This window comes from Tiliqua scincoides, chromosome 6 (genome assembly GCF_035046505.1).
Source record: "Tiliqua scincoides isolate rTilSci1 chromosome 6, rTilSci1.hap2, whole genome shotgun sequence".
NCBI lineage: Eukaryota > Metazoa > Chordata > Lepidosauria > Squamata > Scincidae > Tiliqua > Tiliqua scincoides.
In genome coordinates, this window is record NC_089826.1 from 7,254,522 (window position 1) to 7,267,918 (window position 13,397).

Below are 13,397 nucleotides of genomic sequence, written 5' to 3' on the forward strand. Positions count from 1 at the left end.
GACAACTTCATAGATGAGTAAGATCCAGTATCTTAGTGAAACTTGCCCATTGCTGTCTAACTGTGCAAGAGACCAGCAGAAGGGGCTGGATTGTCCATTGTAGGACAGTGGGAGGGGAAGGTCTCTTGCCACTGCTGGTCTGTTGGCCAGAGGAGCAACAAAAAAACTGTGGTCAAGTAACTGCTATCAGTATGGCTAATCTGCCCTCTTTGGAAAATTTACCTACACTTCAGTTCTTTTTCCTTTTCATTTTTTTTTTAATCTACCAAGATAAAGGCAACTGCCCTCAGTAATGTGATGTGATGCTGACAACCATGTCGAGTTTGCAAAGTCTGAATTGCTTTGCAAATGTTTCTCTGCAGGTTAATTAAGGCTGCAGTCTACACAGGGCCAGCCCTGCCATGCGGCAAGATGAAGCAAGCTGCCTTGGAAGGGGAGTTGGTCTCCAGCAGCATCACAAGGGGCAGGGAGCGCTAACTTCACTCTAGGCTGAAACGGCATGCTCTTCTGTCCTCCCACCACTTCTTCCTCCTCCTCTATTAAAAAGTGGAGGCTCGAGGAGGAGGAGTTGTCATTCATTCAACTGCTGGTGGGTACAACATGACCATCCCTCGCCATGCCCCTGCCCCAATCAAGCAGTCAGGTAAGGGGATGAGGGAAAGTGCCCGCACCTTGTTGTTGGCATCCTTCAGTCTCGGAAGACTGTGGTGTCACGCTCTGAATGGTGGTTCTGGAACAGAGTGTCCTCTCCAGTGCGTGAAGCCTGGGTAAAGTAGTTATGGAGGATAGGCTGTTACCCATGCAGCAAATCCCCCCTCTCCACGTCGCTGAAATGGTCCAATGGAAAGGCAGAGGCCAATACGGTTGGTTCCAGCGGCGTCGCAGGAGTTGCCAGAACGTGACTGTGTTCAGCCATGAACTGCCTCAGGGACTCCGGCTCCCGATTTTGCCTCGAGCTTATCTTATGCTGAGAGGCTATGAACACCCTGAATTACCTTCAGAATAAAAAAATAATCAAGAATCGGCTGGATACGGGCTAAAATGTTGAATCTGGATAAGATAGAGATACTATTACTCAGGAGACCTACAATTCAGTTCATGGACTATCAGTTTTTCCTAGATGGGGCTACACCCCCTTGAAGGGCCAGGTTCATAGGCTGGGTTCGCTCCTGGACTCAGCATTGCTCCTAGAAGTTCACATGGCAGTTGTGGCTCAGGGTGCCTTTGTAGGCTTAAGCTGCTGCACCAACGGAACGCTTTCCTGTCCCCCACAGCTTACCCATATGTGTATCCATGCACTGGTTTCCTAAAACTTAGACTACTGTCACATGCAGCATGTGGACCCATTGAGGACCACTTGAATGTTACAATTGGAGCAAAAGGTTGCTACACAATGGTGTCAGGCAGTATGACTGAGTCACACTGCTATTACATTAATATGTCAATCAATCAATCAATAATACCTTTATTGGCATATAAACAGATAAACAAAATTACAAAATATGTTAATATGTAATTAATGCACATATTAATTGTACATTTACAATTAAGACTGAAGGCCACCATTCAGCCTGTACTGGAAGCACCAGCAGTTCTCATTCCGGCACCTTCTGGCACATGCAGAGCTAGGCCCCCAAATGAGAAGACAAGCTGCTCTGCCCACACCAGGTTGTTGGTATCCCACCACGTTTCCACAAAGCAAGATGGAAAAACAAGGCAAATATTGCCTTAGGCTTGTATATCTCTATGGCTTCTGTTAATGGGTCCTGATGCAACCAAAGACTGGCATATAATCTCCCTCCAGGAATACAGAATGAGGCAGACAAGTGACAGGTAGGAATTTGGTGCCTGATGCTCTGGTCACCGCAGTGATGGAGATGTCACATCCAGGGCTGGGGGGTTGCAGGACAGGAGGCACAGGTCCAGTGGCAGGGCATAAAGGCAGCCAGACACAACCAGGAACAGGCTGGGTCGTCGTCCCCCCCTTTTTCAACACGAAGTCCTGCCAAGGGTAGTGACGGTACAGACATGCCCCCATTTTCCCCCTCTCTTCCCCCTCCCGTTGCAGGAGGAAAAGGAGATGCCACCACCAGGAGCTGAGCACTCAAAACATGCCCCACAGTGGGATTAGCCGAGCCTTAGGGTAGTCTGCTTTTCTCATTTGTAATGACACTATGATTTCTGCAGAGCAGTGGTTCCCAAACGTTTTAGCACCAGGACCCACTTTTTAAAATGACACTGTACTGGGACCCACCTAGGTTTACCAGACTTTTTAAAAAAGGAGATCTAGAAAGAAATAATATTTTATTCATTTATTCATGGGTTATAACAACAAAGAAAAAAAGACTCTCAAATATTTATCTCCTTAGGTTTACCCCAGCTTGCAAACTGCAAGAGCTCAACTCTGTGCAGAACAGTTAGCGGCTGCCTTGCAAACTGCAGGAGCTGAGCTCTTTTCAGGGTGATTAGCAGCTGATTTTTCAATCGCCTCAGGGCTTGAGGCAGTGAGTTATCTGATCTTTCCATCCCCCCTTTGGCAACCCACCAAAAATCAGGTAGCGACCCACCGTTTGGGAAGCACTGCTGTTGGAGTGTTGGAAAACCATCTCATGTATCCCTTATTCTTTCCTTCGGTGCCTTTTAGATTGTGAGAAAGCACCAGAGTTGTGTTTTGGTCTACGTACACCCTTGAGGCTCTTTACAGGTAATTAGTATAATGATTACTATTTTTCCCAGCAATCCTTGCTCCATAACCTTGTATCCATATTAGTGTCACTACTTTGAACATGAGGAGTTGTCCAACCAATAGTGGATTCCTAGAAAGGAATTTGGCTCACCTTTGGCCTGCCAAATGTTGCAGCACAACCCTTCTCCCTCCTCCTCCCTACTGGTCCTCAGCCAGACATAATCAGTGGAGGTGAGCTAAACAGCAGTTCATCCAGGCACTGCCATCTTCTTGTAATAGGGGCAATACAATAATCTTGGGCTCCAAGGATGATGGTGTTTTGGCAGCTGGCATTTTGGAAGAGATTGCCAGAGGCAGCAACTGTTACTCTGCACATGCTTGATCTCGGAAGCTAAGCAGGGTCAGGCCTGGTTAGTACTTTGATGGGAGACTGCCTGGGAATCCTGGGTACTTTAGGCTTATACCATAATCTTTCAAGACTGAAGGTTGCCAGCCAACCAGCCAGTGAGAGGCAATCTGAGCTTTAGATTTGCTCTATACCAGTGGTTCTCAAACTTTTAGCACCTGGACTTTTTAGATTGAAACTCTGTCAGGACCCACCAGAAGTGATGTCATGATTGGAAGTGACATCATCAGGCAGGAAAATTTTTAACAATCCTAGGCTGCAATCCTACCCACACTTACCCAGGAGTAAGTCCCATTTACTATCATTGTTAAAAGCATATAGAGTACCCTGTTCAGAGTAGAGATCTGTAATATTTCCCCAAATGCAGTCACATGCCATTAAGGCTCATATATTAAAAATAAAATATTGAAACGAATGGGGACCCACCTAGTGAGTCCCAACTCACAGTCTGAGAAACACTGCTCTGAACAATCTGAGCTACAAATAGCTCTATACCCTCTGTACTGACACCAAAAGAAGAGGCTTGATTCAAGTGTTGAGATTTTAGTATTGCAAGTTGCAGGGGCAGTCCTGGGTGATCTGCCACTTGACCTGGAGTCCCTGACCCACCACAATTAGCTCCTTACCTCCTCAAGTTGGTCCTTCCTCACACTGGGTCTTTAAACAAACCAGGAAGTGCAGAATGTGTTGTGGACACTGCAAACATGTCCCATTGTGTGGTCCATGCTCAGGGTTGGCGTGGGGTGGCGGCTGACTTACCCAGGAGAGAAAGGCAGTGTTGAGTCCTGGTGATCAGCTTACAAAAACAGTTCAATCTGGTGAAAGTCTTTACATTCATCAGGGCCTTGTTGCACCACATGGGCCCGGTATATAGTGTTCAACAGGAGTTGTACCTCTCAGGAAGGTTGAGCGGTGTGGGCTACCCCCTGCTAATCGACTGCCTGGCTGCTTGGTTGCCCCAGGGGATGCACTCCTTGAGAGGAGCTAGCTGGGAAGACTAGACAGGGCTGGTGAGTGTGGCCAGTCAGGGCTCCCACAGGCAAGGTTGGGGCTCCCTACAGAGGGTCCAGGGCTGTTAGGCTGGGTGGTGCCAGCCCACAACTGGGTGTCTGACCCTCTTCCCAGGAACTGGGGTCAACTCCCCACTGAGGGAACCCCCTGGGTTGGCTTCCAGGGTCCCTGGAGACCCCCAAGGTCTGCAGCATGCTGTTCTGGTTCAGGCATGCCTCCCCTGGAAGGGAAGGACCAATGCCCCAATTAGGGGCCCTTTAAGCCACTTCAGGGCCAGGGAGAGGCAGAGGTAAGGGCAAAGGGTTGCTGGTCCTTTCCCAGGCCTCATCAGCTAGAGCCCCAGGAGGAGCAACCTCTGCCTGCCAGGCCACTTATGAACCCAACATAAGAACAGCCCCACTAGATCAGGCCATAGGCCCATCTAGTCCAGCTTCCGGTATCTCACAGCGGCCCACCAAATGCCCCAGGGAGCACACCAGATAACAAGCAGCTGGCCTGGCAGGCCCCCAACCCTTCCAGCCATGCGATTGGCCAGTGATACCATGAGATCTTGGGCCCTGCTCTCAAGAAGATACTCTGCCTGGGGGCCCGGTCCGGGCAGTACTTGCCACTTACACTGGGACTGGGCCCTGGTGACAACCACACTTCCTATTTTGTTTACAGAGTCCGCAGAGGAAAGAACAACGTGAAGTGGGAAGGGCCAGATTACCGCCTGGGATTACCACCTGGAGATCTGCTTCCCTCTCGCTTTCAGTGACTGCAAAGCAGATCAGAGCAGCTTCATCCACCGAGGGCTGGAGGGATGAGATGGCAGGCTTGATGTGAAAGGCACCCTGAGTGTGTTTGCTGCTCTCCGCTACCTGCTGCTCTGCACGAGCCACATTAGTCATATCACGCACGGGCCAGCCGTGGCAAGTAGAGCTGCATTTTATTCTGCCACTTACGGATGTTTGAATGAGACAGTGTAACGCAAAAAGTATCTGTAACTGTTGCTTATGCAAATCCACGCATGAATCACTTCCGTGTCTGCTTTGCCATCAGTCCCTAAGTTCCCTTGGCAGTGTAGGGGAGAAGGTTACGCAGGTTCAGCTTCACCACCCCCAGTTTTGGTCCATGATCACGTTGCTCAAACCTTCAGCACACAGCTGCTACTGCCCCTACTGTACCTTTTCCAGTGATGGAGTCATGATCACCAGTAGTGCCAGCTTAAAAATGTCACCACAGTCGCTCCCAAGAATCTTAAGAGCTGTTCACTAATCTCTACTCTGGTTTCTGACCTTTGGCATCTATTCACAGGCCTTTTTTTTTTAATTTCCCCCTCTGCTGCTAATAGTTCCATTCCCCAGCTAATTGCTTGCTTTGATCTCTTTGGTAAATTATGCAATGTTTGTTTGCCATCCGATCTCCACTGATTGTGTCGTAGAAACTCCAGATTGTTTGCAGTGGATATCAGGTGAGCCCTCTGAAATGGAGCACATGGGTGAACACTGCACTGAGATCATGGGTAATGTGGCACCCACTCAGCGGATATCTCTACAATATACATTTTTTTCTCCTGAAAGATTATGACGTTTGAATGAGAGCTGGGAGATGCAAGCTGAAAAGGCTTCTCCAGTTCTTGCAAGCTTTGAAGTTAGTTCTGCTTTATTTACGATGATTTTGGGTGCAATCCCAACCAACTTCCCAGCATTGGCATAGCTGTGCCAGTGGGGCATGTACTGAATCCTTACCTCGGTACTGGGAAGTTGGGTAGGATTGCGTCCTTTGTAATTTAACTGTATTGTGTTTTTTTGTTTGTTTTTTGCTTTAGGTGTGTAAATAAATTATTAGGTGAAATTGATTTAGGTGCATACATTAATTATTGTGAGTTGCTTTTATTTTATAGAGAAAGGCAGGGCACAGCTATTTTAAATAGATGAATAAATACATTAAATAAACATCACTGCAAGACCCTAAAGGGGAAGATTAATTTTAAAGGCTTGGGCTAAATTACCTGCATTCTGGCTAAATTAGCCACTCAACACTAAACAAGGACAAGAAAAGGATGACTGAAATCGAGAGTACAATGCAGGATCTGTAGAGAGTAAGTGAGCGTGCTGGTCCTATTGATTTCAACAGAAGAGTTAAATTCCTGCTTCACTTTGGCCAGATCTTGCTCATGCTCATAAGAATTCCATGAAAAACAGATTGAGATACTATTTGGGGGGGATATCAAAATATGTACACTTAGAAAGACCAGGCAGTGGCTTTGATCTAAAGCAGGGGTGTCCAAAGTTTTTGGCAGGAGGGCCGCATCATCTCTCTGACACTGTGTCAGGGGTCCCGGGGGGGGGGGGGGAAGAATTAATTTACATTTAAAATTTGAATAAATTTACATAAGTTTACATAAATTAATATACTAGAGGTGGAACTTATATGAATGAATGAAGGTCTTGCAATAGCTCAAGGCCTATAAAAGGTCTTGCACAAAGCAAGGCTGGCCTTTCCTTTGCTGCCGCTACTGCATCACAGACGTGAAACTGCAAGCAGTGGAGGAAGCCCTCATCCCACAGCTCATGCGAGAAGTCAAACAGTTGCCCTCACGCTGAGAGCAGTTGCGTCAGGCCAGTGCGGGCTCCAACAAACCTCTGGAGGGCCAGAGGCTCATTCGAGACTGGGGGCTCCCTGAGGGCTGCATTGAGAGGCCTTGAGGGCCGCATGCGGCCCCAGGGCCGGGGTTTGGGCACCCCTGATCTAAAGGACAGTAAGCAGAAGGGAAAACAGCTTAGTTCTGTTCCGGGAAGTTTTGTACAAGCACTAGTGAAAGATTTCTTACTGTGTAGAGCCTCAACATATTGGAAAACACAGAGAATAAGGAAGCTAGGGACTGTAGTGCATAAACTTTAGCGGACCATTAAGCGGTTTTGAAAAGAGCCCTGAGTACTTAGACAAGTGACCTTGCCTTACCCATATACTTCCTGGTTCCATAACTTGTCAAGCTGCAGTTGGACACCTACATATTAAGGTTGCACGATATCACCCCATCACTGGATGGCCCTCCATGAAGAGAAGGACTTCTGTGTCACCATCAAAACAAATAACCATTTGCATATGGTCTGAAATAAGGTCTTTGGAGTTGGTTTCTGGGCAGGAAATCTCTACACAGTTATTTGAAGAACTGTTGTACGTGACACGACAAAGTAGCACCTTTCTGTGAGTCAGTCACAGTTGAACCTATTTTAATCAGTACAATCACGCCTCAGAGCTGCAAGGAAAGTGTAAAAGCACTGTGTGGATCATTCTTGCTGACCAATCAGAAGCAGCCTCTTTCGGAGTTGCCACGACATGCAAAATCATCATAGTGTGACTATCAGCCCAATCCAATTCGGGGCTAACAATGGCAGAACATGAGTTCCGTCATCACGCACTGTCACAAAAGCACCGTAAGGCACTTTGTGACGGCATTCGTAGCTGGTGCGCTGGCAGGAAGACCAGAGCCTTCCTGGACATGCCAGTGGCTGTTGGGATGCCCATTGGACAAAGTAGGTCCAGGGCAGGAGTTGGAGGAGGGCACAGAGGGATGGAACTGGGAGGAGATGGGGAACCGGGAAGGGGTGGCTTTGGAGGCACCAGCATGCACTGTATCCTCTTCCCAGGCCTGATCAACCTGCACAGATCAACTTGGACTTGCGCCAGCACCAGCCCAAGACCTCTTGATGCCTGAGGCCAATTGCTTAACCGTGTTACCCGATGTTGAGCCAGCTTCTGCTCTTTCCACTCTCCAATATTCTAGCTCAGCACTCCCCCCCCCCCAACATTTCTATTTCTATATCTCTTGTCTAGAGACTCCATCCACAGCGTTCTGGTATCATTTCTCAGTAGAGGTTTCCAGACTGGGTCTGCCACTGCGTGTGTGTACTTCAGTAATACTTTATAATGACAATGGCCAAAACATTTGTTCCCTTTATCTACACTCCTCACACTCCTGATCCTGGTTATTCAGTATTTCTTTGCTGCAGGTGGGGGAGGTAGACAGGGCAGCACTCATTGCTAACACCATGACATCGAATCTATGTCATAGATATCTAATCCTAGACTATCCATGTCATAGATAATGGCATTCCAGTGACAAGACATTTGTTGTTTCCATGCATCCTTCTTGCCATTCAGGCTGGCCCAAGACTTCCCTGTACCTGAGGCAGAATGCCAAATGCTTTTCCCCACTAACCTGCTGGTTTGCCAGCCTCTCTTCCATCCACTTTCTAGTTTGGAAAAGAAAGGCGGGCAGAGTGGAAGAGGAAAAGTGCAGGAGAGGAGAGTGTTGGGCTAGAGTGTCCAGTCTAGGGAGTGGGAGGAGGTGTAGCAGAGATGAGTGGACTAGCAGAGATGGGTGCTAGTTCCACTACCTCAGCTGGTCTTGTGGATGGACTGGCCCCACCAGTTCACAGGATCAGGCCATTAAGATTTAACACCTGAAGGTTTTTAAGGGGACCAGCTTTAACATTTGGAAGTGTTTGAGGGGTAAGGAAAACTACAACTTGAGCAACCATGTGCCACAGGCTTATATTGGATCCGCCAGAGAAATGCCATTATTGGAAGTCTGCAGTAATTCCCCCTTATTCGACCTTAGGTGCCCTTTCAGTGAGTCACGCTTTATTTTCGCAAAGGATGTCTCATGTTACTGCTCCGGTGGGGGACTGGTTGACACAACCACAAGCAATTAAAAAGAGGAGAAAAATGAACCTTGCTCCTCCGATTGAGTTCCTTGAAAGGATAATAGAAGTCATAAAGCGCCTCGGAGTCCGAAGTAATAAGAGTTGGTAAACGCTCTGCAACCCTTGGAGATGTGACCAAGACGAAGCCAGGTAGATAGCGGGGAGGCAGGAGCTAAATGAATTTCATCAAATCGTGACGCTGGAAGGCTTCAGGATGGATTGCCTCGTTCAGTATCACTGCCCTTGGACGTCATACAATGCTTCTCAAGGGTTTTGTGCTTCAAGACCCTTCCTTGGGTTTACCCCACCACCACCAGCACTATTTCAATGTGTGAGCACTGTGGGAAATTCTAGCATACAGCTGGAAGTCTCTGTGGCTTGGGCTACGGAAACAGACTAAGAAGAGATGCTTGTAATAGTTTCCTTCCCCAGAGCCTCCCTCTATCTTTTTCCAATAAAAGGAGCTGACTTCTCTTATAAAATTAAAGTTTAGAAGGCTTCAATGACTGCATTAACAACTGACAATGGGCCTAACCCTGGCACTATTTTTCAAGTTCTACCTATTTGAGCTAAATTACTCAAGCTGAATTATTCAAGCTAAATGACATGACCGGGAGACACCTTCATGATATCAACATAGCCCACTACATATCTGAAGGCCTTAGGAGTGGACCTCAACAAGTGGGAAACCCTGGCCTCTGAGCGGCCCGCTTGGAGGCAGGCTGTGCAACATGGCCTTTCCCAGTTTGAAGAGACACTTGGCCAACAGACTGAGGCAAAGAGGCAAAGAAGGAAGGCCCATAGCCAGGGAGACAGACCAGGGACAGACTACGTTTGCTCCCAGTGTGGAAGGGATTGTCACTCCCGAATTGGCCTTTTCAGCCACACTAGACGCTGTTCCGGAACCACCTTTCAGAGCGCGATACCAGAGTCTTTCGAGACTGAAGTTTGCCAACTACATATAAGCCAGAAGACACAATGGGCTGCTTTGGATGATATGTTTAAGCCCAAATGGACCCCTTGAGTTAACTGATGCATGGATGTCCCACCCCTGTCTCCTCAAAAATATCCCTAACTGGCCCTGAGCTTTAAGCCATTTCTGCCCAATGTTGCATATACGCGACAGGGATCAAATGTGTATACCTGTGGGCTGGGCAGAAATGTGTACACCTGTGGGTTTAGCAGTGCATCTAAAGATGCTGTTCAGACAAACTGCACCCTCTCCCCCAATTCGGGATTTATTTATTTTTTAGAAAAGTGAGGGAAGGAAAGGCAGAGGGGTTCCATCCAGGCAGTCTCTTATCTAAACCTAGGCCTGCTTAGCTTCAGCAAGGTGATTGTTGCATCATACGCCCTCAGAATATGCCTAACACCTTAAGCATTTCTGGATACACCTTGACTCCTTCAAGGAAGAAAGACGCAGCTCTCCTATTTTCTGACTGCCAGGTGATCAGGATGCCTTGAGGTAGGAGGTAGCAGATTTCAACTTTGTAGATGGTTGGGAAAATCCCTAACAAGAGAGAATTGTTAGTGAGTCAGTCGGTCCCAGGCATACTTCTAGGTCCTCATGTTGAATGCTGTGGGGGTTTATATTTACCTGTGCAATAGGTGAAACTCACACAAACATTTTCAGGGTTCACTTTGATGCTGAAGGCCAGAAATTGAAAAGCTATTGTGAAAATGGAGTAGTCATCGGGGGAGAGATGCCGTTTGCCTGCCCCAGTTGATGAAACCAGGGAAGAAAGTTTGCATATCTGAAGCCCAGCCGGAGGGCATGGCTCAGAATCAGGTGGCAAGCTGGCACTGAGAGCCAAAGCATGAGTCAGGAACTGTATCCAGAAATGCCAAGTGCCAAGCTAAAGAAGGTCAGAAGCAATGAATAGAGATAGATGGCAAAGGCCAAGGACAGACCAAACTCTTGGCAAAGGAAGGCCCACCTCTAGCATGGTGGTTAGTTGGGAACAGCACAGATCATTGCAGGAGGAAGACTTTTAACTTGTGGAGTCCTGTCTGGCCAGGTGCACAGCTACATACACTCGTAGTGGAGTCAGGAGCTATGAAGCAGCTGAACCTAATCAAACGCACTTTTAAACTGGTAAACCAGTTGCTTGCTCCTCGCCAAAGAAAGCTTATGGCCCAAGCCTACCTGGGCCACCCATCATTGGCACATCTCTTCCGCTGGTGCTGACCTTTGTAAAGCAGTCAGCGCCTGCTACAAAAAGGCACTCTGGCAGCGTGCTCAGTACTGCGCTGCCGGAAAGACCGCAGCTTTCCTGCCCGTGCCACCACATCTGGAGCTGCCCACTGCCAAAGGTAAAAAACTAGGAGGGTGGGAGGAGGGAGAAATGAGGTGGCAATGGGGGCAGGTGATGCCAGGGCATCACCCCTCTGATGGACTTCCTCCCATGGCAGGGGAATGCTCTGAGTGGTAGGCGTAGTGATGAACCATCGGCCCACCCCACAATTTTATTTTTTGCTATCATATTTGATAGAATAATTTCATCGTGGTTTGTTTTATTGCATTCTGCATGAGATTGTGCATCGAATGATAGAAAACATGATGGTATTATTCAAAAATACAAAGATTTTTTTTTTTAAAATTGGTGAGTAGTGGTGTCACACACACCCCTGTGCGCGTCAAATGGTGCGGCCTGCACCCACCCCCCCCAGTGACACCACTTGTATGCCTTGCACACGACATTAAGAAAATCTCAAGCTATGACATGACTCTAAATGTTTCCATCAACTTTGCAGGACCCACTGGTGCCAAGGAGCCCCAAAATGTGCTCTGTTGACCTGCCCGCCGGCACCATCTTTGAGTTCAATAGCTAAGTAGCCACCAATCAACAAGCCACCAATCCTCATTTAAGTAAGTAAGCAGGTATCAATACCCACAGAAGAAACAGCTTTCCGTACAGGCTCTGCTCATAGCTGCGTGTATGTCATATCATTGACCTTGGGTCTCGTTAACTGTTTGGGAGAAGCAGAAACCAAGCCCTTTTTAATCCCCCACCTGACAGGTCGATTGGCACCCCTGCTGATTTCTGATTGCGGTTCGTGTGCCCAGTCTCAGCAGTTGGACTGCAGAGGAACTAAAGGCTGGACCAAAGGTTCACACTGGTGGTGAACTGTAGTGTTCACACTGTACGAAGATGGTGGCAGCCCCCCACCGGCCCCAGGTGCCAAACCGCGCGAAGGTGTCCGAGAGGCTGTCCCAATATGTTTAAACTTCCTTTTCAAGAAGAAAACTTGTTTCTTTTAAGCTTATTTTTCAATTATTTTTGGTACGATTATATATATGAAGTTAGAAAGTTCTATATAAATATACAAACTTGCAAAGTTCACACACAAACTTCAATAAAACGAAGTGTTCACTGCACTTCTTCTCTGGCCGTTATTATGATTCATGTCATGACTATGACTGACAATCATTTTGTCATGAGTGGTGCCAAAAATTTATGGGCCCCGGGTGCCAAATGACCTTGGTACACCACTGGTTCACACCTGCGACTAAACTAAGAAATAGTTGTACTAAAGGTTCACACCTGTGTGTTTGAGCAATGTGCAGTTCATCATCCAGCTTGAGCTGTTTTTCCATTGATGTGTGTGCCTTAGTTGGATCAGGGCAATTAATTATACAAGAAAGAGAATTCTTTTCAGGGTTCAGGCACAGTGAATTAACCCCCCATTGCCTCTTTAAGTATAGCATAAACTGCTTCTTTTTCTTGGTGGAGAAATCCTATTTCGGGGCCATGTTTAAAACCTACCAGAAAGCTGCCCATAACCCCGTTTGATAAACCTGTTATGAACCAATGGAACTAGCTGCCATTTAGCTCCTCCTCTCCCAGAACAGTCTGCTCCCAGTGACTCTTCCACACTTAGTGATTGTTATAAGGCAGTTCACATGTTACGCTGCACCCAGATTTCGAACATATGTAGCCAGGTACAGGTATCGGAACCCAGGTATATATTTCTATGAATGACTGCATCTGAATTCATTTTTACAAATGCACTGTGTAGACAATTATATTGGCATTGAATGGAACATGTTGATTTAATAACTGAACTCAGGCCCAGGCTAACAATAATTATTCAGATGTACCCCAGCGCAGTTTAACATGCGAATGGCCCTTATGTTCTCTGAAAATTTTTGTACCTTTGTGCATTAGCCTTGTACCCCCCTCCCAAGCATATCACTTTTCCCTGCTTTCCTGTGAGTTTTTAAATCTATGCTCAACAGAAAATTCTAGGCACCTTAGATAAATATATAACCAGACTGGAGCCTGACTCAATAGCCATGGTTAACACAATAGTCAACACATGATCAACGCAACAGTCTTCTGACGGTAGCCACAATGATACATTTGCCCATGTGTGTATAAACCTGGGGAAAATAAGGTTGCCTGCTCAAGAAGATCAAAAAAGAGAAATTTATTCTGTGAACCACCTCAAAAGAACATAAGAGCCCTGCTGGATCAGACCAAAGGCCCATCTAGTCCAGCTTCTCACAGTGACCCACCAGATACCTCAGGAAGCACTCAGGACAAGAAGATACTGGTATCCTGGTGCCACTCCCTTACATCTGGCATAAGAAGCAGGC